Genomic DNA, 27,402 nt, shown 5'->3' on the forward strand with positions numbered 1-27,402 from the left:
CAGGAACAAATGAAGTTGGAATTGAAGTTAGCCCCAACGTTAGCCCCTAACTTGGAGGCTAACGTTGGGAACTAAAATTGCTCCCAGAGGTTAGCCACGTTAGCGCCAACGTTAGCCCCTAACTTGGAGGCTAACGTTGGCATGAGAAATTGCTCCCAGGGGTTAGCCACGTTAGCGCCAACGTTAGCCCCTAACTTGGAGGCTAACGTTGGCATTTGAATTGTTTCCCAGGGGTGTGCAACGTTAGCGCCAACGTTAGCCCCTAACTTGGAGGCTAACGTTGGCGCCATTCCAACATGAAGCAAGGCCAACGTTAGGGACAAAGTTAGCCCCCTAACGTTGGCCCAAACGTGAAGTGCAGAGAATGGGGTTTGCTGCTAAAAAAAGTTAGCCATGAAGTTAGCCCCTAACTTTGAGGCTAACTTTAAAAACCCAACTTTGCAAAACTCACATCCGGTTCAATTGATTCACTTGGGTCTCTCTTCAAACTTCAAGAGTAATCAACCAAGGCCTCCTTCAACCCAATTCCATCAAGAGCAAAGGCCCAAACCAAGGCTTGAAGATCAATTGAAGAAGGTGTATAAATAGGCTAGAATTTAATTTGTTTAGGGGAGTTCTCTTTTTAGAATTTTGCTGAGAGCTTTCCTTGAAGTTTTGAGTTACAGAGTGATCTTTAGTTTCTTGTTTCGGGGGAAGGAGAAGTCCATTCTCTTCCTCTTAGCTTTCAATTTCAATTACACTTGTCTTGGATCTTGGATCTTGGGTTGGAAAATTGAAGGAATTCTGTTTCAATCTCACCTTAGATCTCTCTTTTGATTTACTGTTTAATTGAATTTAGCTTCCTGTTAATTGCTCTTCTTCTATTTCCCTTGCAATTTACAATTTCCTGGCTATTGTTCTTGTTGGATCTAGGAAGGCATTGAGATCTAGACTCAGTTTTCTAGTCTCTGGGTCCTGAGATCCAATTCTCACATTTTAAATTTTCTGCTCTTGCTTTACTTATTCATTTACTTTTCTGTTTTAACTCCGATCCAATCCCAATTCCCAATTATCCTTCTGTTCGATGCAATTTTACTTTTCCTTGTTTAATTTCTGCAAATCCAACTCCCAATTCCCTTTACAATTCAAGTCATTTACATTTCCAGCACTTTAAGATTTTGCAATTTACATTACTTGCTCTTTAAAGTTTCTGCCATTTAATTTCTTGTTCTTTAAGATTCAACAATTTACTCATTGCTCTCTTTACTTTCAATGCAATTTAAATTCTGCAACTCAATCAACCAAATCTTGATTCGCTTGACTAATTCAACCACTAAACTAAAATTGCTCAATCCTTCAATCCCTGTGGGATCGACCTCACACCCGTGAGTTTTTATTACTTGATGCGACCCGGTATACTTGCCGGTTAGATTGGTGCTATTTTTGGGAGAGATTCTTGTCTCAACCTAAAATTTCCCATCAATTACCAGGGATTGTTTGAGTTGTGAAAAGTAGAGATCACAATTTCGTGCACCACGCAGCATCCTCTGATCCAGAAAATTTGACCATGTCTGTGGCATTTTGAGTAGGATCACCAAAGAGAATGAACTATAGAAACTTCACCCTCAATCAGAATGGATCCGCACTAACCCTGGGGTTCAGATCTGGAGGAGGATTGGCGGCTGCTCAAACCAGCGTCAATCACATACAGCCTACCATAGAAGAAATCATTCATAATTGAAAAAGACAGTAAAACCAGAGTTAATCCAGAAGGACAAAGCATCTCCAAGACTTAACCACCTTCTTATTCTTCTAATCAAACCTTGTAATTCCATCTTTATTCCTTTTATGCTTTTAACCAAATCCAACAAATTTACTACTCACCTGACTAAGACCTGCAAGATAACCATAGCCTGCTTCAAGCCACAATCCTTATGCGATCGACTTGACTCACTCAAGTATTACTTGGACGACCCAATGCATTTTTTGGTTCAATTGTACGAAGTGTGGGGATTTATGCCACCACAACCCAACTATGGTTAGTTTTCTTTCTCTTTTTTTTTCTTTTTCATTCCATAGTTTCATTAATCGTGTCCTTCTTCTTTCTTCTGCATGCATTTTTACTTTTGGTTTATGTACTTTTCAAAATTTTCAACAAAAAAGGGAGGGGTGAATGCCCAACGGCCATACAACACACCTGGTGTCCACATGCTACCAAGGAAGGTCATGCCCGGTGTGCCTTCTGGAAGCCTAGCGTCTGGCTAGGGCAAGTCCAAAGGAGCAAAAAATTCAACGGCGCCTAGTGTCCTAAATTAAAGTCAGGCGTCTTCAAAGGCATTCCTTTTTATTTAAGCCACATTGATTTGGGTTTATCTTATTCCTTTCTTTTTCAAGCACGTATGCTTCTTTATATAACTTACACTTATTCCTAAAGCTCTGTTAAACTCGATGTTTGAAGTAAGTTGATGACATACATCATCTACCTCTTTTTCCTATGTAAAAGGAGCATAAAAGAAGTGTAAACTCATTCAACTAGTGCACTTTCATGAATTAAGTGGTGAATATTATGGTACATTGCTTTGAAGTGAGTTTTTGCTGAATTTCAGGTGAAAGAGAAACAAAGCAAGAAGGAAGCAAGAAAGGGAAGCTTGGCGTGTGAACTGGGCGTGCCAGTTGGTGCAAACGCCTACACTTTGATATCGAGAAGGCAATGGGCATGGCACGCCAGTCTACAAATCCAGAAGGCACAATACAAGAATTACAATAGGCATGCCACTTGATATCGAAGGTGTGGTGCGCCAGTTAGTAAACCCAGATAAGAAGCCCATGGAGCTCACTATGTGTGTGGCACGCCAAGACAAGGCGTGGCACGCTAGGGAGATGAATCACAATGGGCGTGGCACACCAAAGCCAAGCGTGGCATGCCAGTTATATAATCCAGAGAAGTGACAATGAGCTTAACTATGGGCGTGCCACGCCAGGGCCAGGCGTGGCATGCCAATATACTTTCCAGAGAGCACTTTTGAAGACCACAAAAGGGGTGTGGCACGCCAGGCTAGTCGTGGCATGCCAACCCCCTAATAGACAATGGGCGTGCCAGTTAGGTTCAAAGGCATGGCACGCCAATACATTGATCCAGAGAAAGGAGTTGGAGGTTCAACACTGGGAGTACCACTTGGGTTCTAGGCATGGCACGCCATCCTTATTTTTAACCTGGGTGTGCCACTTGAACTCGAAGGCGTGGCACACCAGGCCATTGGTCTAAAGAGGAAAGAATGCAGCTACAACATGGGTGTGCCACTTGATGTCGAAGGCGTGGCATGCCAAATGTAGCATCTAAAGAAGAAGAACAAAGGGCGTGCCACTTGGGACTTAAGGTGTGGCACGCCAAGACAAGGTAACCATGGGCGTGCCACTTGAATGCTGAGCGTGGCACGCCAGAGGGTCTTAGTCATGCATTATCATGGGAGTGGCATGCCACCTACTGGGCGTGGCACGCCAGTACCATTTTTCAGGGAAGAAAATGAAGCACTCATCAAAGGCGTGGCACGACAGCTACTGGGCATGGAACGCCAGTGTTATATTCCCAAAGGAAGAGGAAGAGCCTCAGTAAGGGCGTGGCATGCCAGACCTTGGCGTGCCACGCCAGTTCAAGATTCTAGAGGAAGAAGAGCAAAGGAAGGACCCTGGGCGTGCCACTTGAGTTCGAAGGCGTGGCACGCCAGGTAAGTTGGACAAAGGGGGTGTGGCACTTGGGAGCCAGGCGTGGCGCGCCAAGTCAAGCTGAGGAGCCAGGCGTAGCACGCCACTTTAATGCCAAGCACACGCCAAGCACTTGACCCATTTTATTAGTTTTTCTCTTTTATTTCAAGTGTAATTTTTCATTCCTCTTTTGTAATTTTTATTTTTTAGTAGGAGCAGTAAAAATACCCCCTAAGAGTACTGAAAAGGGGGTCGGAAAGTGGGTTAGAAAGTTGGATTAGATAGTTAGCTTTAGGTTTACTACTTTTACACTTCATCTTCTCCATCTCTTGTACTTTTTTCTAAGCTTTGAGTAGCTAAACTCCCTCTCATTGGGAGAGGGAGCTCTATTGTACCTGATGGATTAATGATAGTGAATTTCTTCTTGTCTTCATCTTCTTTTTTATTTGCTAGAAGGAATTTCATTCTTCATGTTAGTGTTCAATCATCTTGGGAAAGAGGTTGAATGCAAAATGGGTTTCATGGGAACCTTGGAAAAGGAAACATGAAACCATGCTTGAAATTCCTTCTCACACTTTAGTAGATTTGGGTTTTGGGATTGGATATGGTGACATGAAATCCACCCATTATTTGGATCTATGAGGATGTGTGGTATAAACAAGGACAAGCATATCTCTCTTCATGAGAAATTAGACCAAGGAATTGGCTGATTATCAAGATTTGAGAGATTGAATCACCAAGGGATTAGGGTTCAATCAATCATGATTGCCTAGAGGTCAATGAGTTGCATGATTGTAGATAAGATGAGCTGAATTTAATCCAAAGAGAGCAACATCTCTTGATCCCAAAGAATTTCTGTAACGACCCAACTTCCAGAACGTCATGATCGTACCCAAAAGTAAGGCGTTACCAACTTGCTTTCCTTTATTAACTATTTACTATTGAGCCTTTAGTTCGATATCGCGATTTAGTTTTAGTAAAAATACCAGAAAATTTTGTTTTTATTTATCAAATCATATAGCAAGCATCACCAAGTAATAATAATCACATAATTATTAATAATAATATCTGTCATACAAAGGATTTCAAATAAAACTCGCATACAAATCCTATCCCTCTGCATAAAATAAAAACCAAAGTAACAAGGGCGAGGGAAATTCTATGGAAATAACTCAAGTCATAAACTTAACTCATAAATAAGATCTATAATCGCCTGCAGCTTCAAACGGAGTCTTCGAACCTATGTCACTGAAAAGGTGGAGGATTTTGGGGTGAGAAAAAACCACACGTTCTCAGTAGAGAATGAGAATGCCGTAAAAGTAATAAAATAGAAATGCAAATAATTAACATACTCAAGGAAACTATATTTTTATCAAAACTCTTTGAAAATACTACTCTTGGTTTTACTTTACTAATTGTTTACCTCTTTCAAAAAATCTAAGCTCAAAACAAATTCCAAAATATAAAACTGGTCACTTTAAACATTTTTCAACCACATAGTTAATTTTCAATCACAACGTCAATTCTTAATCATCATCATACATTCACCAACTAATAGCACTAACAAGAGATTCAATTCAACACACAAACAAGTCACAGCAAGGCAGACAGCAGAATCACAGAGAAGTACAACGAGCAAACCCAATCAAATGCAAATGCACACACAAGGATGATGCATGTCTAGCCCTAGTGCAGGTAATGAGCTCATTTGTCGGTTACATACCCGCTCCCGACGTTACCCGGAGTCCTCTGACCAGGTAAGGCTTCCCTGTTGGCAACGCCCCTCGCAAGAGTCCTTTGACTTGTGAGGCAAACCACTGCAAGAGTCCTTTGACTTGCAGGGCGGCACTAGCAACCCACTGCAAGAGTCCTTTGACTTGCATGGCGGAGCTAGTTAACTTATATCTGCCCAACACACTCACTGTAAGAGTCCTTTGACTTACAGGAGCACACACACACTCTCACTGTAAGAGTCCTTTGACTTACAGGAGTATATGCTAGTTGTGTTTTCTCGATACCTCTGTAAGAGTCCTCTGACTTACAGAATAGCATTATAGCTAAGTATCCCAGGGAAGCGCTCTTAGTGGTCGTACCACCATCTATCTGACTGCCTTCACGCAGCAGATCATCACATAAACATCTCAGGAGTTGCCGTAATGCAACAAATGAATAAACACATCTCTTCGGTTGCCTCAAGCAACAAATGACCTTTCAACAGGTCCTCTGCTTTTTATTCTCTTTTATAATCATAAATACGCAAGCGGGACAAAACCCACGTCCTTGCCAACAATCTCGTAAACTAAATACCTTTCCTCAAAAGAATCTGTGTAATTATCATCATAAGTTATCATTCTCATTATTCATTTCTAGTTACATATTCTTACACAACATCTCTCTCTTTCTTTATTCAATCATGTTGTACAAACCTTACGACTTCCACTTTTGCAACCTCTTAACTCAAACCAATTTTAAAACCACTTTCTAGTTTAATTTTCTTTCAAAAGACTCAAGAAAATCATTTATTTTAAATTCGCTAAATACTCTTCAAAACATCACCCTCTTACTAAAAGTAACCAAATAAAACTCTTTTTCAAGTTTACCAACTTCTCAAGGACTCAAAAGAAACTATCTTTCTTTACCATTCAAGTTCAAATATTACATATTCATTAAATTTCTAAAAAGTAATCCTTTATTTCAAACCCCAAGCATAACTCTTTTCATGTTGAATAAATCTCAAAACATAACTTCTTTTATAAACAATTCAAACGTGAACATGAACTTTGGTAATTCAAACTCAAAATAATATAATTCTTTTCTTACCTAAATAAAATTGTTTTCATAATAAATCCAGCCCATACATAATACTTTAATCAATAGATAAAACTTAAATAACATAACTTTCCAAATTCAAACCTTCTAAAATAACTTTTTCAAGTAAAACCTCAGATTTTACAAAATTACGGCAGCACCTCCCCTAAAACTCGGGCTTAGCCACCCTTACGGGTTCCCTCTTTCTCAACAAATCTCCAATTCTTTTATCAGCAGTTATCACAACAGATGCTCAATAATCATCTCAACATAAATCAGTTTGAAAACCAACATCCTAACATTAATTAAAATCAGAGTTTCTATAAACCATTCTTTAAAAATAAACCAGTCCACCTTCAAGAATTCATAACTAATATCCAAAACAAAAACTTTTCATATTTCTAGTTATTTTTAAAGTTGTTTAGTTATTAACAAAGTTACCATTTCATTCTAAAGATCATATTTTAAGAAAATAGTCCAGTGGTCAACCTTCAATTCTTTAACCGTCCTCAAAATCAACTCTAATTAGACTTAAATCAACAATAATAACCAACTTGGCATAATCAACTAAAATCAGAATTTCCAGCAATTCTAAAATAATCAGAAAAACCCGTAACAATCACGGCCTTAAATCAAAGTAAACCTCATCAGTTAATTACTCACGGCAACGAAGCCATTCAATATCACAGCCATAACCTGAACTCAGTTCACATCCGCATCCAACTTCAATTATAACTCAGAATAATTACCACAACTAACTTTTCTCAAATACATTTCATTCAATAATTACATCATCATATTTCAATTTAATAAGTAACATTAAATGAATCACCACTTGCAGCCACCTTTCAACCTGTTCCAACCCATCACAAGTCCATTTCACAGCCATTCCAATATATTAAAATTCCAATTCAATATCAAATAATTCAAAATAACTCATTCAAGATCAGAATCTCAGCCAATCCATCACAAAGATCAGTAATTCAAAATACAATTCACAACCAGATTTCAGCTAACTCAGCGATATCACATAAGATCAGAATTTCCAATAAATCCATCAAAAATTAGAAAACTATTATCAAGTACAACTTCAAACACTCACAACAACAAAACCTTAAGACATTCACAGCAACAATCCAAACTCAATTCATCAATTATCCATACGACAGCTTTTCAATAATTAACTCAGCATATTTCAATTTAATAAATTACACTAAATTAATCATTATTCACAGCAGCATCTAATTTTAGTTACAGCTCAGAATAATCACAACAACCAACTAATTTCAAATGCATTTCAAGTCATTCATGTCAATTAAGAAATTCTTAAATATTGTTAACCATTTGCACTTATCCAATAACTTGGTAGGCATTCTAAATTAAAAACGTTAAATCCCCTACCTCGATGTCAAAACTCACGAAGATCGCAAAGCACAGCAGTTCCGTTAGCAGTTCCTAGCACCAGTTCCCATGGCAACAACAGCAACAAGGAAAACGGCATCCTCCCCTTTCTGGTTTGTGATTCCAGAGACAGCAGTGAGATTCTCAAAACAGGATATAATCAGAATGAGTGACAAAAATCTCTGAGCAGTTCCAACGAGCTCCATCGGTGGTTCTCCGACGGCCAGAACGACCACAACAGCAACAGACAGCTCAATGGCAGCAGTGCGTTCTCGTCAGACTCCATAAACCTTGGCAGCAACGGCGATGGAAGGGCAGCGTTGCTTCCTCTTCTCCCTCGCGAACTCATCCCTTTCCCTCTCCTCTGTTTGCAGTTCATGGTGGTGGCAGAAGCTTCATTAACGGTGACGCAGCAACACGGTGACAGATCGGCGGCGCGACACGGAGGCTCCTGCTTTGCGTCCTTCTCTACGGGCTCCCTCTCTCTCTTCGGGTTCTTCTCAGGCGACGGCGGCGGCGACGATAGACCCTTGAAGCGACGATGGCAGAACGCGAATGAACGACGGCGACGCGGCTTTCCTCGGCGGCGAGCTCACGGCAGACGCGACGCTACTCTCCTCCGTTTCTGTCTTCCTTCTTGGCGTGGGTGGATGGCACGACGGCGAGCAAGACGCGGCTGGGTGCGATGGTGTGCGGTGGCGGCGAGGCTCCTCCCTCTTCTTCGATTCTGATCTCTCTCTTGTCCCTCTCTATCTCTACGTTTCTTTCTCTGTTTTGTGTGTGTATTGTGTTTAGGAAGGAAGGGGGTGGGGGCTGCGTGCTTCAAGGTTGGGGAAAGGGGAAAAATTAGGGTTAGGGTTTCTGGGATTTGGGAATTAGGGTTTCTGATTCAATTTGGGAATTTAGGTTTAGGAATTAGGGATTTTATAAAAGAATATGGATAGATATGAATAGATATTTTGATAAAATTGGAGGATAGGATAATTTTAAAATCAAATGTACTCTATTAAAAATATTTAGAAACATTATTTATCAACATATTGCTAAGTTTAATCAATTATTTCTAATTTAAATTATAAAATGAACAAGTTAATTATATTTTGTAAAGTACAATTTAAATTCAAATATCAATTTTCTAGATTAAATCATACAAATCTCTATTAGTTTTCTATCTCTGAAACTTTAATTTCAATTTATAAAATAATTAATTATATTAAAAATTGTACATAAATATTAATTGACTTTAACTTAAAGTATTTATAAATATCAATCTAATCATTTCTAATAAAATAATTTCTACGAGTTCAAATTAATAACATAATTCATTCAAAATAGGATTTATTTAAATTAAATTATACAATTCTTTCTTATTTTTCATTTATCAAAATTATAATTTCAATTATACCAAATATCTAATAAAGTTTATATAAAAATTCTAATTAATTTAAACTTCAATTATCATGAAACTCCATTTAATTACCTTTAGCAAAATAATTTTCTTAAAATGAAATTATCAACAAATAAAATAAATCACCAATAACTAATTATCAAATTTTCAAAAACTAGGGTTGTTATATTCTACCCACCTTAGAAAAATTTTCGTCCTCGAAAATTGTTAGAATAAAATAAGTTCAAACTGAAATCAAAGAAAGCAGAATATATGGACAAAAGTATAGGCATTGTCAATGATGAATATTCAAAGAGTTACGTAAGTAATCAGATTCATAGGCAAGCAAAGGTATATAAGAATGACAATGTACGGTTGGGAAACAAGCAAATCACATTCTAAGAAGGAAATTCAAACATGAGAATTCCAATGAAAGCAACGAAGAAAAGGATAGCACGAGTTCATGTGGCACGAATAAAGATTATACGTCGAATCGAAGCTAACTTCATAACCTCTAACGCTCCCAAACCCCGTAAATCGCATTACCTATTCCTCTATTTCGTCTATGATAACCCATTAGTGTTCCCATACACATAAATCATTAGTATTAAGTTGGCCAGACCTAATACCATGAGGCATGCAATGGTAAACCAACAGTGTTAATCATCAGACAGTCATGCAAATAAAACACAAACTCTTGTTATCAGAACAAGTCACAAAGCATGACAGACACTCAGAGTATGCAGTGAAGCATAGTCAGTCCATTCCCAAGGCTCTAACAAGAACGAACTGCTCTGATACCATATGTAACGACCCAACTTCCAGAACGTCATGATCGTACCCAAAAGTAAGGCGTTACCAACCTGCTTTCCTTTATTAACTATTTACTATTGAGCCTTTAGTTCGATATCGCGATTTAGTTTTAGTAAAAATACCAGAAAATTTTGTTTTTATTTATCAAATCATATAGCAAGCATCACCAAGTAATAATAATCACATAATTATTAATAATAATATCTGTCATACAAAGGATTTCAAATAAAACTCGCATACAAATCCTATCCCTCTGCATAAAATAAAAACCAAAGTAACAAGGGCGAGGGAAATTCTATGGAAATAACTCAAGTCATAAACTTAACTCATAAATAAGATCTATAATCGCCTACAGCTTCAAACGGAGTCTTCGAACCTGTGTCACTGAAAAGGTGGAGGATTTTGGGGTGAGAAAAAACCACACGTTCTCAGTAGAGAATGAGAATGCCGTAAAAGTAATAAAATAGAAATGCAAATAATTAACATACTCGAGGAAACTATATTTTTATCAAAACTCTTTGAAAATACTACTCTTGGTTTTACTTTACTAATTGTTTACCTCTTTCAAAAAATATAAGCTCAAAACAAATTCCAAAATATAAAACTGGTCACTTTAAACATTTTTCAACCACATAGTTAATTTTCAATCACAACGTCAATTCTTAATCATCATCATACATTCACCAACTAATAGCACTAACAAGAGTTTCAATTCAACACACAAACAAGTCACAGCAAGGCAGACAGTAGAATCACAGAGAAGTACAACGAGCAAACCCAATCAAATGCAAATGAACACACAAGGATGATGCATGTCTAGCCCTAGTGCAGGTAATAAGCTCATTTGTCGGTTACATACCCGCTCCCGACGTTACCCGGAGTCCTCTCACCAGGTAAGGCTTCCCTGTTGGCAACGCCCCTCGCAAGAGTCCTTTGACTTGTGAGGCAAACCACTACAAGAGTCCTTTGACTTGCAGGGCGGCACTAGCAACCCACTGCAAGAGTCCTTTGACTTGCATGGCGGAGCTAGTTAACTTATATCTGCCCAACACACTCACTGTAAGAGTCCTTTGACTTACAGGAGCACACACACACTCTCACTGTAAGAGTCCTTTGACTTACAGGAGTATATGCTAGTTGTGTTTTCTCGATACCTCTGTAAGAGTCCTCTGACTTACAGAATAGCATTATAGCTAAGTATCCCAGGGAAGCGCTCTTAGTGGTCGTACCACCATCTATCTGACTGCCTTCACGCAGCAGATCATCACATAAACATCTCAGGAGTTGCCGTAATGCAACAAATGAATAAACACATCTCTTCGGTTGCCTCAAGCAACAAATGACCTTTCAACAGGTCCTCTGCTTTTTATTCTCTTTTATAATCATAAATACGCAAGCGGGACAAAACCCACGTCCTTGCCAACAATCTCGTAAACTAAATACCTTTCCTCAAAAGAATCTGTGTAATTATCATCATAAGTTATCATTCTCATTATTCATTTCTAGTTACATATTCTTACACAACATCTCTCTCTTTCTTTATTCAATCATGTTGTACAAACCTTACGACTTCCACTTTTGCAACCTCTTAACTCAAACCAATTTTAAAACCACTTTCTAGTTTAATTTTCTTTCAAAAGACTCAAGAAAATCATTTATTTTAAATTCGCTAAATACTCTTCAAAACATCACCCTCTTACTAAAAGTAACCAAATAAAACTCTTTTTCAAGTTTACCAACTTCTCAAGGACTCAAAAGAAACTATCTTTCTTTACCATTCAAGTTCAAATATTACATATTCATTAAATTTCTAAAAAGTAATCCTTTATTTCAAACCCCAAGCATAACTCTTTTCATGTTGAATAAATCTCAAAACATAACTTCTTTTATAAACAATTCAAACGTGAACATGAACTTTGGTAATTCAAACTCAAAATAATATAATTCTTTTCTTACCTAAATAAAATTGTTTTCATAATAAATCCAGCCCATACATAATACTTTAATCAATAGATAAAACTTAAATAACATAACTTTCCAAATTCAAACCTTCTAAAATAACTTTTTCAAGTAAAACCTCAGATTTTACAAAATTACGGCAGCACCTCCCCTAAAACTCGGGCTTAGCCACCCTTACGGGTTCCCTCTTTCTCAACAAATCTCCAATTCTTTTATCAGCAGTTATCACAACAGATGCTCAATAATCATCTCAACATAAATCAGTTTGAAAACTAACATCCTAACATTAATTAAAATCAGAGTTTCTATAAACCATTCTTTAAAAATAAACCAGTCCACCTTCAAGAATTCATAACTAATATCCAAAACAATAACTTTTCATATTTCTAGTTATTTTTAAAGTTGTTTAGTTATTAACAAAGTTACCATTTCATTCTAAAGATCATATTTTAAGAAAATAGTCCAGTGGTCAACCTTCAATTCTTTAACTGTCCTCAAAATCAACTCTAATTAGACTTAAATCAACAATAATAACCAACTTGGCATAATCAACTAAAATCAGAATTTCCAGCAATTCTAAAATAATCAGAAAAACCCGTAACAATCACGGCCTTAAATCAAAGTAAACCTCATCAGTTAATTACTCACGGCAACGAAGCCATTCAATATCACAGCCATAACCTGAACTCAGTTCACATCCGCATCCAACTTCAATTATAACTCAGAATAATTACCACAACTAACTTTTCTCAAATACATTTCATTCAATAATTACATCATCATATTTCAATTTAATAAGTAACATTAAATGAATCACCACTTGCAGCCACCTTTCAACCTGTTCCAACCCATCACAAGTCCATTTCACAGCCATTCGAATATATTAAAATTCCAATTCAATATCAAATAATTCAAAATAACTCATTCAAGATCAGAATCTCAGCCAATCCATCACAAAGATCAGTAATTCAAAATACAATTCACAACCAGATTTCAGCCAACTCAGCGATATCACATAAGATCAGAATTTCCAACAAATCCATCAAAAATTAGAAAACTATTATCAAGTACAACTTCAAACACTCACAACAACAAAACCCTAAGACATTCACAGCAACAATCCAAACTCAATTCATCAATTATCCATACGACAGCTTTTCAATAATTAACTCAGCATATTTCAATTTAATAAATTACACTAAATTAATCATTATTCACAGCAGCATCTAATTTTAGTTACAGCTCAGAATAATCACAACAACCAACTAATTTCAAATGCATTTCAAGTCATTCATGTCAATTAAGAAATTCTTAAATATTGTTAACCATTTGCACTTATCCAATAACTTGGTAGGCATTCTAAATTAAAAACGTTAAATCCCCTACCTCGATGTCAAAACTCACGAAGATCGCAAAGCACAGCAGTTCCGTTAGCAGTTCCCAGCACCAGTTCCCATGGCAACAACAGCAACAAGGAAAACGGCATCCTCCCCTTTCTGGTTTGTGATTCCAGAGACAGCAGTGAGATTCTCAAAACAGGATATAATCAGAATGAGTGACAAAAATCTCTGAGCAGTTCCAACGAGCTCCATCGGTGGTTCTCCGACGGCCAGAACGACCACAACAGCAACAGACAGCTCAATGGCAGCAGTGCGTTCTCGTCAGACTCCATAAACCTTGGCAGCAACGGCGATGGAAGGGCAGCGTTGCTTCCTCTTCTCCCTCGCGAACTCATCCCTTTCCCTCTCCTCTGTTTGCAGTTCATGGTGGTGGCAGAAGCTTCATTAACGGTGACGCAGCAACACGGTGACAGATCGGCGGCGCGACACGGAGGCTCCTGCTTTGCGTCCTTCTCTACGGGCTCCCTCTCTCTCTTCGGGTTCTTCTCAGGCGACGGCGGCGGCGACGATAGACCCTTGAAGCGACGATGGCAGAACGCGAATGAACGACGGCGACGCGGCTTTCCTCGGCGGCGAGCTCACGGCAGACGCGACGCTACTCTCCTCCGTTTCTGTCTTCCTTCTTGGCGTGGGTGGATGGCACGACGGCGAGCAAGACGCGGCTGGGTGCGATGGTGTGCGGTGGCGGCGAGGCTCCTCCCTCTTCTTCGATTCTGATCTCTCTCTTGTCCCTCTCTATCTCTACGTTTCTTTCTCTGTTTTGTGTGTGTATTGTGTTTAGGAAGGAAGGGGGTGGGGGCTGCGTGCTTCAAGGTTGGGGAAAGGGGAAAAATTAGGGTTAGGGTTTCTGGGATTTGGGAATTAGGGTTTCTGATTCAATTTGGGAATTTAGGTTTAGGAATTAGGGATTTTATAAAAGAATATGGATAGATATGAATAGATATTTTGATAAAATTGGAGGATAGGATAATTTTAAAATCAAATGTACTCTATTAAAAATATTTAGAAACATTATTTATCAACATATTGCTAAGTTTAATCAATTATTTCTAATTTAAATTATAAAATGAACAAGTTAATTATATTTTGTAAAGTACAATTTAAATTCAAATATCAATTTTCTAGATTAAATCATACAAATCTCTATTAGTTTTCTATCTCTGAAACTTTAATTTCAATTTATAAAATAATTAATTATATTAAAAATTGTACATAAATATTAATTGACTTTAACTTAAAGTATTTATAAATATCAATCTAATCATTTCTAATAAAATAATTTCTACGAGTTCAAATTAATAACATAATTCATTCAAAATAGGATTTATTTAAATTAAATTATACAATTCTTTCTTATTTTTCATTTATCAAAATTATAATTTCAATTATACCAAATATCTAATAAAGTTTATATAAAAATTCTAATTAATTTAAACTTCAATTATCATGAAACTCCATTTAATTACCTTTAGCAAAATAATTTTCTTAAAATGAAATTATCAACAAATAAAATAAATCACCAATAACTAATTATCAAATTTTCAAAAACTAGGGTTGTTACAATTTCCCCTATTCTTACCTTACCTATTCTTTATAGCTTTCTTTAATTTCTGCTATTCCTCATTCCCATTTACAATTCAGCCATTTATGTTTCAGTTCTTTACATTCTTGCCATGTAGGTTTCTGCACTTTATTACTTTCCTTTACTTTTGAGTCATTTATATTTATGCTATTTAACCTTCTGTACTCCATAATCTCTATTATTTAGCTTAACTAAATTCACTCATTAACTAAAGTTGCTCTATCAATCAATCTCTGGGGATTCGAGCCCGCTCTATTGTGGGTTATTACTTGATGATAATTTGGTGCGCTTGCCAACGAACGGATTTATTTTATATGGGGAGTGAATTCTGTTCATCAAGTTTTATGGCGCCGTTGCCAGGGATTGATAATGGAAGAATGAAGAACATGGATAAAGAAAGCACTAATCATAAATAAGTAATCTTGGGTAAGATTAGGTTAAAATAAATTATCTCCTCTGATGGTTAGTTATTTCTTTTATTCCTTTTGTTATTTCCTTTTTCTTTTCATTTTAATTTTTCTGTTTTTCTTCTTTTTCTTTTTCGTGTATGATTTTCTTCAATGCTTAAACTCGTAACTCATATGTTTGTTCCTCTAGTAATCACTTTGTATAGAGGATATCTTAATGGAAAGAGTGATAATTAAAAACCAAATGGTGGAGCTCAAAATAGGTGGTTACATTTGATGAACTTAAGATATTATAATCTTGCAAAAACAGAAGGATGATCTTCAAAAATAGGAATTTGAAAAAGTATTTTGAGAATTCAAATCAATTCCTTGAAGTAGTGGGAGACAAGTCTAGAATGATCAGAAATTTAAAAGTCATAAGGCCCTAAGAACAAATGACTAGGACCCAGTTATGTGCTTGTGATGTTTGTGTTTCAAGGAAAGACTTGGGTAAGAAAATCCGAGGGTGCTTTATCACCCGATAACTTAGGCCAACTGGACTGGGATTATCGATTGAAAGCCCGATTAGAGAGTTTCCTTAAGACAAAACATTTAAAGTCTAAAGAGGCTCTAGGAATTAATGTCTGGATCAATAATTTCCTAGTTATGTGTTTGTGGTCTGATTGTGCCAAGGAGAGGCTTGCGAAAGGGTTGATAAATCCATATTTGATGATGATTTTTGGTTGAAATTGAGGGGATTTCATCATATAAACCAGCACATATTACCTTAAATAGTATGCTTTTGAGCTTTCCTCCTAAATTGTGCTTGGTTATAAAAACATGCTATTTTGTGCCTAATTTAGTCTATTATATTCCATTTACCTTCCATTCGATACCTTGATGTTGTTTGTGAGTGATTTCAGATGTATAAGGTAGGAATGGCTTGGTGAGAATGGAAGAGGAGCATGCAAGGAGGAGGAAGCATTAAGAATCAGAGGAGAAGAACAAACCGATGTGTGCGTCCAACATAGGTATCATAGTAGAGTGAAGCGTGCGTGCACTGCATCTTGCGCGTCGCACGATCATCCAACGCATCGCGAAGTGTGCGTCTGCACAACCAGAGATTTTGGCCGAGTGTGCATGTGCATACGTCTGTGTATACGCACAAGTACCCGCACAGGCCTTCATTAAAAACACACGTGACTCGCGTTTTTTATGGATTGGAGGCCCAATTTTGAAGCCAATAGCTGATAATGAAGGGGGAAAACATGGGGAAAACCATACCATACCATAGAATATCATTAGAATAGTTTTAGGAGTGTAGTAGGAGGCTTTAGGGTTGTTTCTCTTTTCTCTAAGTTTTCTCTCATCTCCATTAGGGTTTATATTAGAGTTTTACATTTCAAGTGCCATTTCTATTTTTTGCTCTTGGATTTTGCTAGCCTCCATTGTGAGTAATTCTTAATCACTACTCTTTATAGTTACCCTTTTGATACTTTTACTTGTAATTAAAGTCTTGGTGTTAATATATACTTTTTGAAATTTTGAGTTCTTGTTGATGATTGATGATTGTTATATGCTTGTTTGAGTTAGTATTGTTGATTTTGATAATTTGTTTCTCATAGTTTCAACCATTTTCTTAATTTTAGTATGGTTTACATTTATGCCCACAAAATGTTTGTAGAAATGTCAATTTTGATTATGGGCTAAATTTCCACCTCTTGGCCTGGGAAAAATGAGCAATTGGGTTCCCAGAGTTGGAATGTCCAACATTTAGTGATGATTCTTGGATTATTAATTGTTCTTCTTTCCACTAACGCTAACTTGTTGCTAACGTAATTAGTAAGTGAGTTAGGATTTGTGGATTGGGAACACTTATGCTTACTTGACTTATTCTCCGATGTGAGGGTTAAATAAGTGAGATTAATCCATTACAATTGTTATAGTTGTGGTTCCAACGAGGAAAGGACCCTTAGCTCATTCCAAGCCAAGATTTCATTTATGTTTTAAATCACACACACACAAACATACATCAATCACTTTATAGTTTACTTGTTTATATTACATAGTTAGTTCTTTAATTCCTTTATTAGTTCATTACTTGCAATTTTGGATATTTATTTATTTCTTTAATTGTTTATATCTTCATTGAAAATCTTGTTGCGCTCACAACCCAAATTGTGCACTCATTGGTCACTAGGTCCTTGGGAGATGGCCCGGGAGTCTAAATACTCTCGGTTATATTTGTTTTGAATTGTGACATCCTTTGTCCTTCCAAACTATGGTAGGGAGTTGATTGTCGATTAGGACTGTGCTACCAATGAATTGATCCCTATTTTGGGGGAAAAATTCCTAACCGGCGATAAAAACCATACCAATAATTTTTTGCCGTTGCCGGGGATTACTAAGTGCAATGTGTGCTATAGTGTTAGCTGTTGTGAATATGTGAATAGTATGAATATTTGATTTTTATTTGTTACTTGACACTAATTGATAGATGGTGCCTCTATCTAACTTATGGTAGTAACTCACGTGTTTGTTTGTTTAGTCCTAGGTAAATAGATAAAGTTAGGATATATATTCATTTGTTCATTTCTTTCGTTAATATTGTTAAGTCTTATCTTCTTTGCACCATGAGCTATCACCCTTTTGGCTTGGAGTTTGGTTGCTATCATTTTGTAGGGGAAGATAATACCAACATCAATTCACATCAAGGTATGGGAGGCCAAATTGAGGAAGGGTCGCAAGCAAGCAATTCTTGGCGACAAGGAACTTCACAAAGACCCTATGATCCTAAAGCCTATCATCCCCTCATACCTAGTGGAACACACCATCAATACAACTTTTCCCCTCTACATGTTTGTCCTTCGTATCTTCTACATGAGACACAACCACTATACTCTCAAGCCCCTTTGCCATTCCCACCACCAATTTCTCTTCAATTAACTTACCCATTACCAAAGTTGGAGAAACCTAACCTTCATCATCATACCACTCACTCCAACTTTCCTCATGAGGAGAATAATCTTCAAGCCTTCATTCAAGAACAGCAGGAATTTCAAAGGAAACAAGACAATTGTATGGCAACTCTTGCCAAGGTCTTGTCCCGTTTATCACCTCCTGCCTTTACCTCTAACAACCTTACTCCTCCACAACTTGTGACACCTAGTGGTTCACCGTTGCTGCCTCTATTAACTCTAAAGTCCAGCAATGATGCTATAACCTTAAAAGACAGCGAGTCACTAGAGAAGATAGACTCTCAACCCACTCGTGCCAAGGAAGAGCCTAATGATGAATTGATCGATGGGGAAGAGAACTCCATTGAAGATGGAAGAAAAAGGAAACCCATAGTAGATACCCAACATGAGCTCCGAGAAGGTTTAGTGATGAGCAGATAATTTATACGCTTTTTGGCATTGTTTTTAGGTAGTTTTTAGTATGATCTAGTTATTTTTAGGGATGTTTTCATTAGTTTTTATGCTAAATTCACATTTCTGGACTTTACTATGAGTTCGTGTGTTTTTCTGTGATTTCAGGTATTTTCTGGCTAAAATTGAGGGACCTGAGCAAAACTCTGATAGGAGGCTGACAAAGGACTGCTGATGCTGTTGGAATCTGACCTCCCTGCACTCAATATGGATTTCCTAGAACTACAGAACTCTAAATGGCACGCTCTTAATGGCGTTGAAAAGCAGACATCTAGAGCTTTCCAGCAATATATAATAGTCCATACTTTATTCGTAATTAGATGACGTAAACTGGCGCTTAACGCCAGTTCCATGCTGCATTCTGGAGTCAAACGCCAGAAACACATCACGAACCAGAGTTGAACGCCCAAAACACGTTACAACTTGGCGTTCAACTCCAAGAGAAGCCTCAGCTCGTGGATAGATCAAGCTAAGCCCAAGCACACACCAAGTGGACCCCAGAAGTGAATTTATACATCAATTACTTACTTCTGTAAACCCTAGTAGCTAGTTTAGTATAAATAGAACTTTTTACTAGTTTATTAGATGTCTTGGACTATCCAGTTCTTTTGACCATTTGGTTTTTCATGGGGGCTGGCCATTCGGCCATGCCTGGACCTTCATCACTTATGTATTTTCAACGGTGGAGTTTCTGCACACCATAGATTAAGGGTGTGGAGCTCTGCTGTACCTCAAGTTTCAATGCAATTACTATTTTCTATTCAATTCGACTTATTCCTATTCTAAGATATTCGTTGCACTTCAACATGATGAATGTGATGATTCGTGACACTCATTATCATTCTCACCTATGAACGCGTGACTGACAACCACTTTCGTTCTACCTTAGACCGGGTGCATATCTCTTGGATTCCTTAATCAAAATCTTCGTGGTATAAGCTAGAATTGATGGCGGCATTCATGGGAATCCGGAAAGTCTAACCTTGTCTGTGGTATTCCGAGTAGGATTCCGGTATAAGCTTCAAACTCACGATTGTTGGGCGTGATGACAAACGCAAAAGAATCAAGGGATTCTATTCCAACATGATCGAGAACCGACAGATGATTAGCCGTGCTGTGACAGAGCATTTGGACCATTTTCACTAAGAGGATGGGATGTAGCCATTGACAATAGTGATGCCCTACATACAGCTTGCCATAGAAAGGAGTGACAAAAATGGGATAAAAGCAGTAAGAAAGCAGAGATTCAGAAGGAACACAGCACCTCCACACACCTATCTGAAATTTCCACCATTGAATTACATGAGTAACTCTATCTTTATTTTCTGTTTAATTTTATTATTATTATTCGAAAATCCAATAATCTCTTAATATAGTTGAATCCACCTGACTGGGATTTACAAGATGACCATAGCTTGCTTCATACCAACAATCTCTGTGGGATCGACTCTTACTCACGTAAGGTATTACTTGGACGACCCAGTACACTTGCTGGTTAGTTGTGCAGAGTTGTGACTAAGTGTGATTCACGTTTGAGAGTGCTACCAAGTTTTTGGCGCCATTGTTGATGATCACATTTTCATCCACCAAGTTTTTGGCGCCGTTGCCGGGGATTGTTCGAGTATGGACAACTGACGGTTCATCTTGTTGCTCAGATTAGGTAATTTTCTTTTTATTTTCTTTTAAAAAAAAGAGTTTTCAAAATTCTTTCGAAAATTTTTTCTTTATTTTCGTTTTTCAAAAATATAATTTCGAAAAAAAATAATAATAATAAAATACAAAAACAATCATAAAATCATAAAAAACAAAAAAAATTTTGTGTTGCTTGTTTGAGTCTTGAGTCAATTTTTAAGTTTGGTATTAATTGCATGTTTTAGAAAAAATATATATTTCTTGCATTTTTCGAAAATTCATGCATTCATGGTGTTCTTCATGATCTTCAAGTTGTTCTTGGTAAGTCTTCTTATTTGATCTTGATGTTTTCTTGTTGTGTGTCTCTTATTGTTTTTCATGTGCATTTTTGCATTCATAGTGTCTAAACATTAAAGATTTCTAAGTTTGGTGTCTTGCATGTTTTCTTTGCATCAAAAATGTTTCAAAAATATGCTCTTGATGTTCATCATGATCTTCAAAGTGTTCTTAGTGTTCATCTTGACATTCATAGTGTTCTTGCATGCATCATATGTTTTGATTCATAATTTTTATGTTGTGAGTCATTTTTATATTTTTCTCTCTCATAATTAAAAATTCAAAAATAAAAAATATATTTTCCTTAATTTTTGCATAATTTCGAAAATTTGAGTTGACTTAGTCAAAAATTTTTAAAATTAGTTGTTTCTTATAAGTCAAGTCAAATTTTTAATTTTAAAAATCTTATCTTTTCAAAACTTTTTCAAAAATCAAATCTTTTTTTATTTTTCTTATTAATTTTCAAAATTTTCTTTTTAAAAAAATGTTTTTCAAAAATATTTTTCTTAATTTTATCTTTATTTTCGAAAATTATGCTAACAATTAATGTGATTGATTCAAAAACTTGAAGTTGTTACTTTCTTGTTAAGAAAGGTTCAATCTTTAAATTCTAGAATCTTATCTTTTAGTTTCTTGTTAGTTAAGTAATTAATTTTAACTTTAAAAATTAAATCTATCTTATCCTAACTTTTATATTATATCTTTTTTAAAATTTTATCTTTTTCAAAAATTTGATTTTAAAATATCTTATCTAACTTCTTATCTTCTTATCTTTTCAAATTTGATTTTAATATCTCTTCCAACTAATTATTTGACTTTTTGTTTGTTTTTTATCTTTTTCAAAACCACCTAACCACTCTCCCCTCTCTAATTTTCGAAAATACCTCCCTCTTTTTTCAAAAAAAATTCTTTTTAATTAACTAATTGTTTTAAATTTTAATTTTAATTCTATCTCATCTTTAATTTTCGAAAATCATTAACTCCTTTTCAAAAATAATTTTCAAATTGTCTCTCTCATCTTCTTCTATTTATTTATTCATTTACTAACACTTCTCTTCACCTCTCTTCATCTCCAATCACTGCCTCTATCCTTACCCTTGTGTTTGGATTCTCCTTTCTTTATTCTTTTCTTCTTCTACTAATAATAAGTATCCTCTTTACTGTGACATAGAGGATTCCTCTTCTTTTCTTGTTCTCTTCTCTTTCATATGAGCAGGAACAAGGAAAAAAACACTCTTGTTGAAGCTGATCCTGAACCTGAAAGGACTCTGAAGAAGAAACTAAGAGAAGCTAAATTACAACAATCCAAAGGCAACCTTTCTGAAATTTCCGAACAAGAGAAGGAGATGGCAGCCGAACCCAACAACAATAATGCAAGGAGGATGCTTCGTGATTTTACTAAACCCACCTCCAAGTTTGATGGAAGAAGCATCTCAATTTCTGCCATTGGAGCAAACAATTTTGAGCTGAAACCTCAATTAGATGCTCTAATGCAACAGAATTGCAAGTTTCATGGACTTCCATCTGAAGATCCTTACCAGTTTTTAACTGAGTTATTGCAGATTTGTGAGACTGTTAAGACGAATGGAGTAGATCCTGAAGTCTACAGGCTCATGCTTTTCCTTTTTGCTGTAAGAGACAAAGCTAGAACATGGTTGGACTCACAACCTAAAGATAGCCTGGACTCCTGGGATAAGCTGGTCACGGCCTTCGTGGATAAATTCTTTCCTCCTCAAAAGCTGAGCAAGCTTAGAGTGGATGTTCAGACCTTCAAGCAAAAAGATGGTGAATCCCTCTATGAAGCTTGGGAAAGATACAAGTAGATGACCAAAAAGTGTCCTTCTGACATATTTTTAGAGTGGACCATATTAGATATATTCTATTATGGTCTATCTGAGTTCTCTAAGATGTCACTGGACCATTCTGCAGGTGGATCCATTCACCTAAAGAAAACGCCTGCAGAGGCTCAAGAACTTATTGACATGGTTGCAAATAACCAATTCATGTACACTTCTGAGAGGAATTCCGTGAAAATAGGACACCTCAGAGGAAGGGAGTTCTTGAAATTGATGCTCTGAATGCCATATTGGCTCAGAACAAAGTGTTGACTCAGCAAGTCAACATGATTTCTCAAAGTCTGAATGGATGGCAAAATGCATCCAACAGTACTAAAGAGGCATCTTCTGAAGAAGAAGCTTATGATCCTGAGAACCCTTGAAGAAACTGAAGATTGATGGTTCAGAAGTTATAGTAAACTCTCGTTGTAAGTATAGTTACTAAACCAAGCAATCAACCTTTTTTACAAACGTTTTGGTTGTCACAAGTAACAAACCCCTAAATAAATTGATAACCGAAGTATTTAAACCTCGGGTCGTCTTCTCAAGGAATTGCAGGAAGGTATGTTCTTATTATTGGCTATGAAAAAGGTAAAATTGGGGGTTTTGGAAATAAGGAAGAAGTATGACAAGTAATTCAAATGACAATTAAAATAAATAAATAACTATAAAATAAACTCTTAGCAAGATATGAGAACTGGAAGTCCTATCCTAGTTATCCTTATCAATTGTGATGAGAATTGGATTTTTCTCCCACTTTGTTAACCTCTAACTATGAAGGTAAGTTAAGTGATTGAATTAATTCGAATCCTCAAGTCCCAGTCTTTCCTTGGGAAAAGTTAGAGTTATTGGATCTCGAATTAATTCTTGAAGAATTCCAATTTTCAGTCAACAATGAGTTTGATAACTCAAGAGTTACCAATTAATCAACCAAAGCCAAAAGGGAATAAAATCTACTTGAATGAAAATAATTTGGATAGAGCCCAAGCATCAGTAACATATAAGCCTGAAATATCTCAATTGCATTAATAAAATAAAAAATCAAAATATGAAAAGTCATAAGCCAAACAAGCAACATCAATAATCAACAATTAAGAGAAGTCGAAATAAAAAGATATTGAACCTGATAAAAAGATGAGATAAAAATATTTCTAAGTTCTAAAAATCCTAATCCTAATCCTAAGAGAGAGGAGAAAACCTCTCTCTCTAAAAACTACATCTAAAACTAAAATTATGAATTATAAAAAAGCTTCCTGAGTCTCTGCATGTTCCCTGACTTTAATCTGTGTTTCTTGGCTGAAAACTAGGTTGAAATGCGGCCAGAATCTCTGCCAGCGACTTTTGTAATTCTGCAGATCGCGCACGTCATGCGTCCGCGTCGTCCACGTGATCGTGTCACTTAGCATTTTTCGTATCACGTGTGCACGTCGTCCACGCATTCGCATCGTTCGTGCAGCTTCCAATCCGTGCGGTCGCGTCAGCCATGCAACCGCGTGACTTCTCGCTGGTCATCTCCTCAATTCCTTGTGTTCCTTCCATTTTTGCACGCTTCTTCTTTATTCTCTAAGTCATTCCTGCCCTATGAAGCCTGAAACACTTAACACACAGATCAAGTTATCGAATGGTAATAAGAGAGGATTAAGATTAGCTAAATTAAGACCAAAGACGCATATTTTCAATCATAGAACTAAACTAGGAAGGACTTGTAAAATCATGCAAATTTTATGAATAAGTGGGTGAAAAGCTTGATAAAACCACTCAATTAAATACAATATAAACTATGAAATAGTGGTTTATCAACCCTGCAATGGCAGAGGTAAATTACATGGGTGAACCTTATGAAAACACCTATAATTCATCATGGGGAAATCATCCAAATTTCTCATGGAAGGATCAACAAAAGCCTCAACAAGGCTTTAATAATGGTGGAAGAAATAGGCTCAGCAATATCAAGCCTTATCCATCATCTTCTCAGCAACAGACAGGGAATTATGAACAGAATACCTCTAACTTAGCAAATTTAGTCTCTGATCTGTCTAAGGCCACTTTAAGTTTCATGAATGAAACAAGATCCTCCATCAGAAATCTGGAGTCACAAGTAGGCCAGCTGAGTAAGAAAATCACTGAAACTCCTCCTAGTACTCTCCCAAGCAATACAGAAGAGAATCCAAAAAGAGAGTGCAATGCCATTGATATAATCAGTATGGCCGAATGCAAGGAGGAGGGAGAGGATGCGAATCCCAATGAGGAAGATCTCATGGGACGTCTCTCAAGCAGGAAGGTGTTCCCTATTGAGGATCCAAAGGAATCTGAGGCTCATATAGAGACCATAGAGATTCCATTAAATCTCCTTCTGCCATTCATGAGCTCTGAAGATTATTTTCCTCTGAAGAGGATGAAGATGTAACTGGAGAGCAAGTTGCTCAATATCTAGGAGCCATCATGAAGCTGAATGCCAAGTTATTTGGTAATGAGACTTGGGAAGGTGAACCTCCCTTGCTCATTAGTGAACTTGATACATGGGTTCAGCAAACTTTACCTCAAAAGAAACAAGATCCTGGGAAATTCTTAATACCCTGTACCATAGGCACCATGACCTTTGAAAAAGCTCTGTGTGACCTAGGGTCAAGCATAAATCTTATGCCACTCTCTGTAATGGAGAAACTAGGGATCATTGAGGTACAGCCTGCCATATTTTCATTACAAATGGCAGACAAGTTAGTAAGACAAGCTTATGGATTGGTAGAGGACGTGTTGGTAAAGGTTGAAGGCCTTTACATCCCTACTGATTTCATAATCTTAGACACAAGGAAGGAGGAGGATGAATGCATCATCCTTGGAAGACCTTTCCTAGCCACAGCAGAAGCTGTGATAGATGTTAACAGAGGAGAATTAGTCCTTTAATTGAATGGGGACTACCTTGTGTTTAAGGCACATGGCTATCCTTCTATAACAAGGGAGAGTAAGCATGCAGAGCTTCTCTCAGTACAGAGTCAAACAGAACCCCCACAATCAAACTCTAAGTTTGGTGTTGGGAGGCCACAACCAAACTCTAAGTTTGGTATTGAATCCCCACAACCAAACTCTAAGTTTGGTGTTGGGACTATACGACATTGACCTGATCACCTGTGTGGCTCCATGAGAGCCCACTGTCAAGCTACTGACATTAAAGAAGCGCTTGTTGGGAGGCAACCTAATTTTTATTTATCTAAATTTATTTTATTTTCATTATTCTTTTATGTTTAATTAGGTTCATGATCATGTGGAGTCACGAAAAAAATATTAAAATTAAAAACAGAATCGAAAACAGCAGAAGAAAAATCACACCCTGGAGGAAGGACTTACAGGCGTTTAAACGCCAGTAAGGATCATCTGGCTGGCGTTCAACGCCAGAACAGAGCATGGATCTGGCGTTGAACGCCAGAAACAAGCAACATCCTGGCTTCAAATGCCAGGAATGCACCCTGAGGAGAGCTGGCGCTGAACGCTAGAAACAAGCATGGAATTGGCGTTCAACGCCAAAAACATGCTACACATGGGCGTTGAACGCCCAGAACATGCATCACTTTGGCGCAACAGGATGTGTAGACCCCACAGGATCATCTCAGGATCTGTGGACCCTACAGGATCCCCACCTACCATATTCTCCACTCTTCTCAACATTCATCCTCTCTTTCCAATAAACACTCTTCCCCAAAACCCTTCACCAATCACCTCAATCTCTCTTCCCAATTACCCCCTTCACCACTCACATCCATGCACTCTTCCCCATAAACCCCACCTACCTTCAAAATTCAAAATTTCTTTCCCACCCTAAAAGGCCAAACCTACTCCCTCTCCCCTCACTATATAAACCCCCTATTCTCCTTAATTTTCACACAATACAACCCCCTCTTCTACACCTTGGCCGATTACACCTCCCCTACTCTCCTCCATAGTTTCTCTTCTTCTTCTTCTTTTCTTTCTTCTCTTGCTCGAGGGCGAGCAATATTTTAAGTTTGGTGTGGTAAAAGCATAAGCTTTTTGTTTTTCCATTACCATTTATGGCACCTAAGGCCGGAGAAACCTCTAGAAAAGGGAAAGGGAAGACAAAATCTTCCACCTCCGAGTCATGGGAGATGGAAAGATTCATCTCCAAAGCCCATCAAGACCACTTCTATGATGTTGTGGCCAAGAAGAAGGTGATCCCCGAGGTCCCTTTCAAGCTCAAGAAAAATGAGTATCCAGAGATCCGACATGAGGTCCAAAGAAGAGGTTGGGAAGTTCTAACCAACCCCATCCAACAAGTCAGAATCTTAATGGTTCAAGAGTTCTATGCCAATGCATGGATCACTAGGAACCATGATCAAAGTAAGAACCCGAACCCAAAGAATTACCTTACAATGGTTCGGGGGAAATACTTAGATTTTAGTCTAGAAAATGTGAGGTTGGCATTCAACTTGCCCATGATGCAAGGAGATGCACGCCCCTACACTAGAAGGGTCAACTTTCATCAAAGGTTGGACCAAGTCCTTATGGACATATGTGTGGAAGGAGCTCAATGGAAAAGAGATTCCAAAGGCAAGCCAGTTCAACTAAGAAGACTGGACCTCAAGCCTGTGGCTAGAGGATGGTTGGAGTTCATCCAACGCTCCGTCATCCCCACTAGCAACCGATCTGAAGTTACTGTGGATCGGGCCATCACGATTCATAGCATCATGGATGGAGAGGAAGTAGAAGTTCATGAAGTCATCTCCCATGAATTCTACAAAATA

The 27,402-nt window shown here is 37.2% G+C and overlaps 1 non-coding gene across 1 annotated transcript; it reads right to left on the bottom strand.

The window, feature by feature from the left end:
• Positions 1-22,558: 22,558 nt before the first annotated feature.
• LOC130952797 (small nucleolar RNA R71) lies at positions 22,559-22,662 on the bottom strand. The gene has a single exon (XR_009074973.1). It is a non-coding gene; the product is annotated as a small nucleolar RNA R71 (small nucleolar RNA).
• Positions 22,663-27,402: the final 4,740 nt, after the last annotated feature.

This window comes from Arachis stenosperma, chromosome 9, assembly GCF_014773155.1.
Source record: "Arachis stenosperma cultivar V10309 chromosome 9, arast.V10309.gnm1.PFL2, whole genome shotgun sequence".
NCBI lineage: Eukaryota > Viridiplantae > Streptophyta > Magnoliopsida > Fabales > Fabaceae > Arachis > Arachis stenosperma.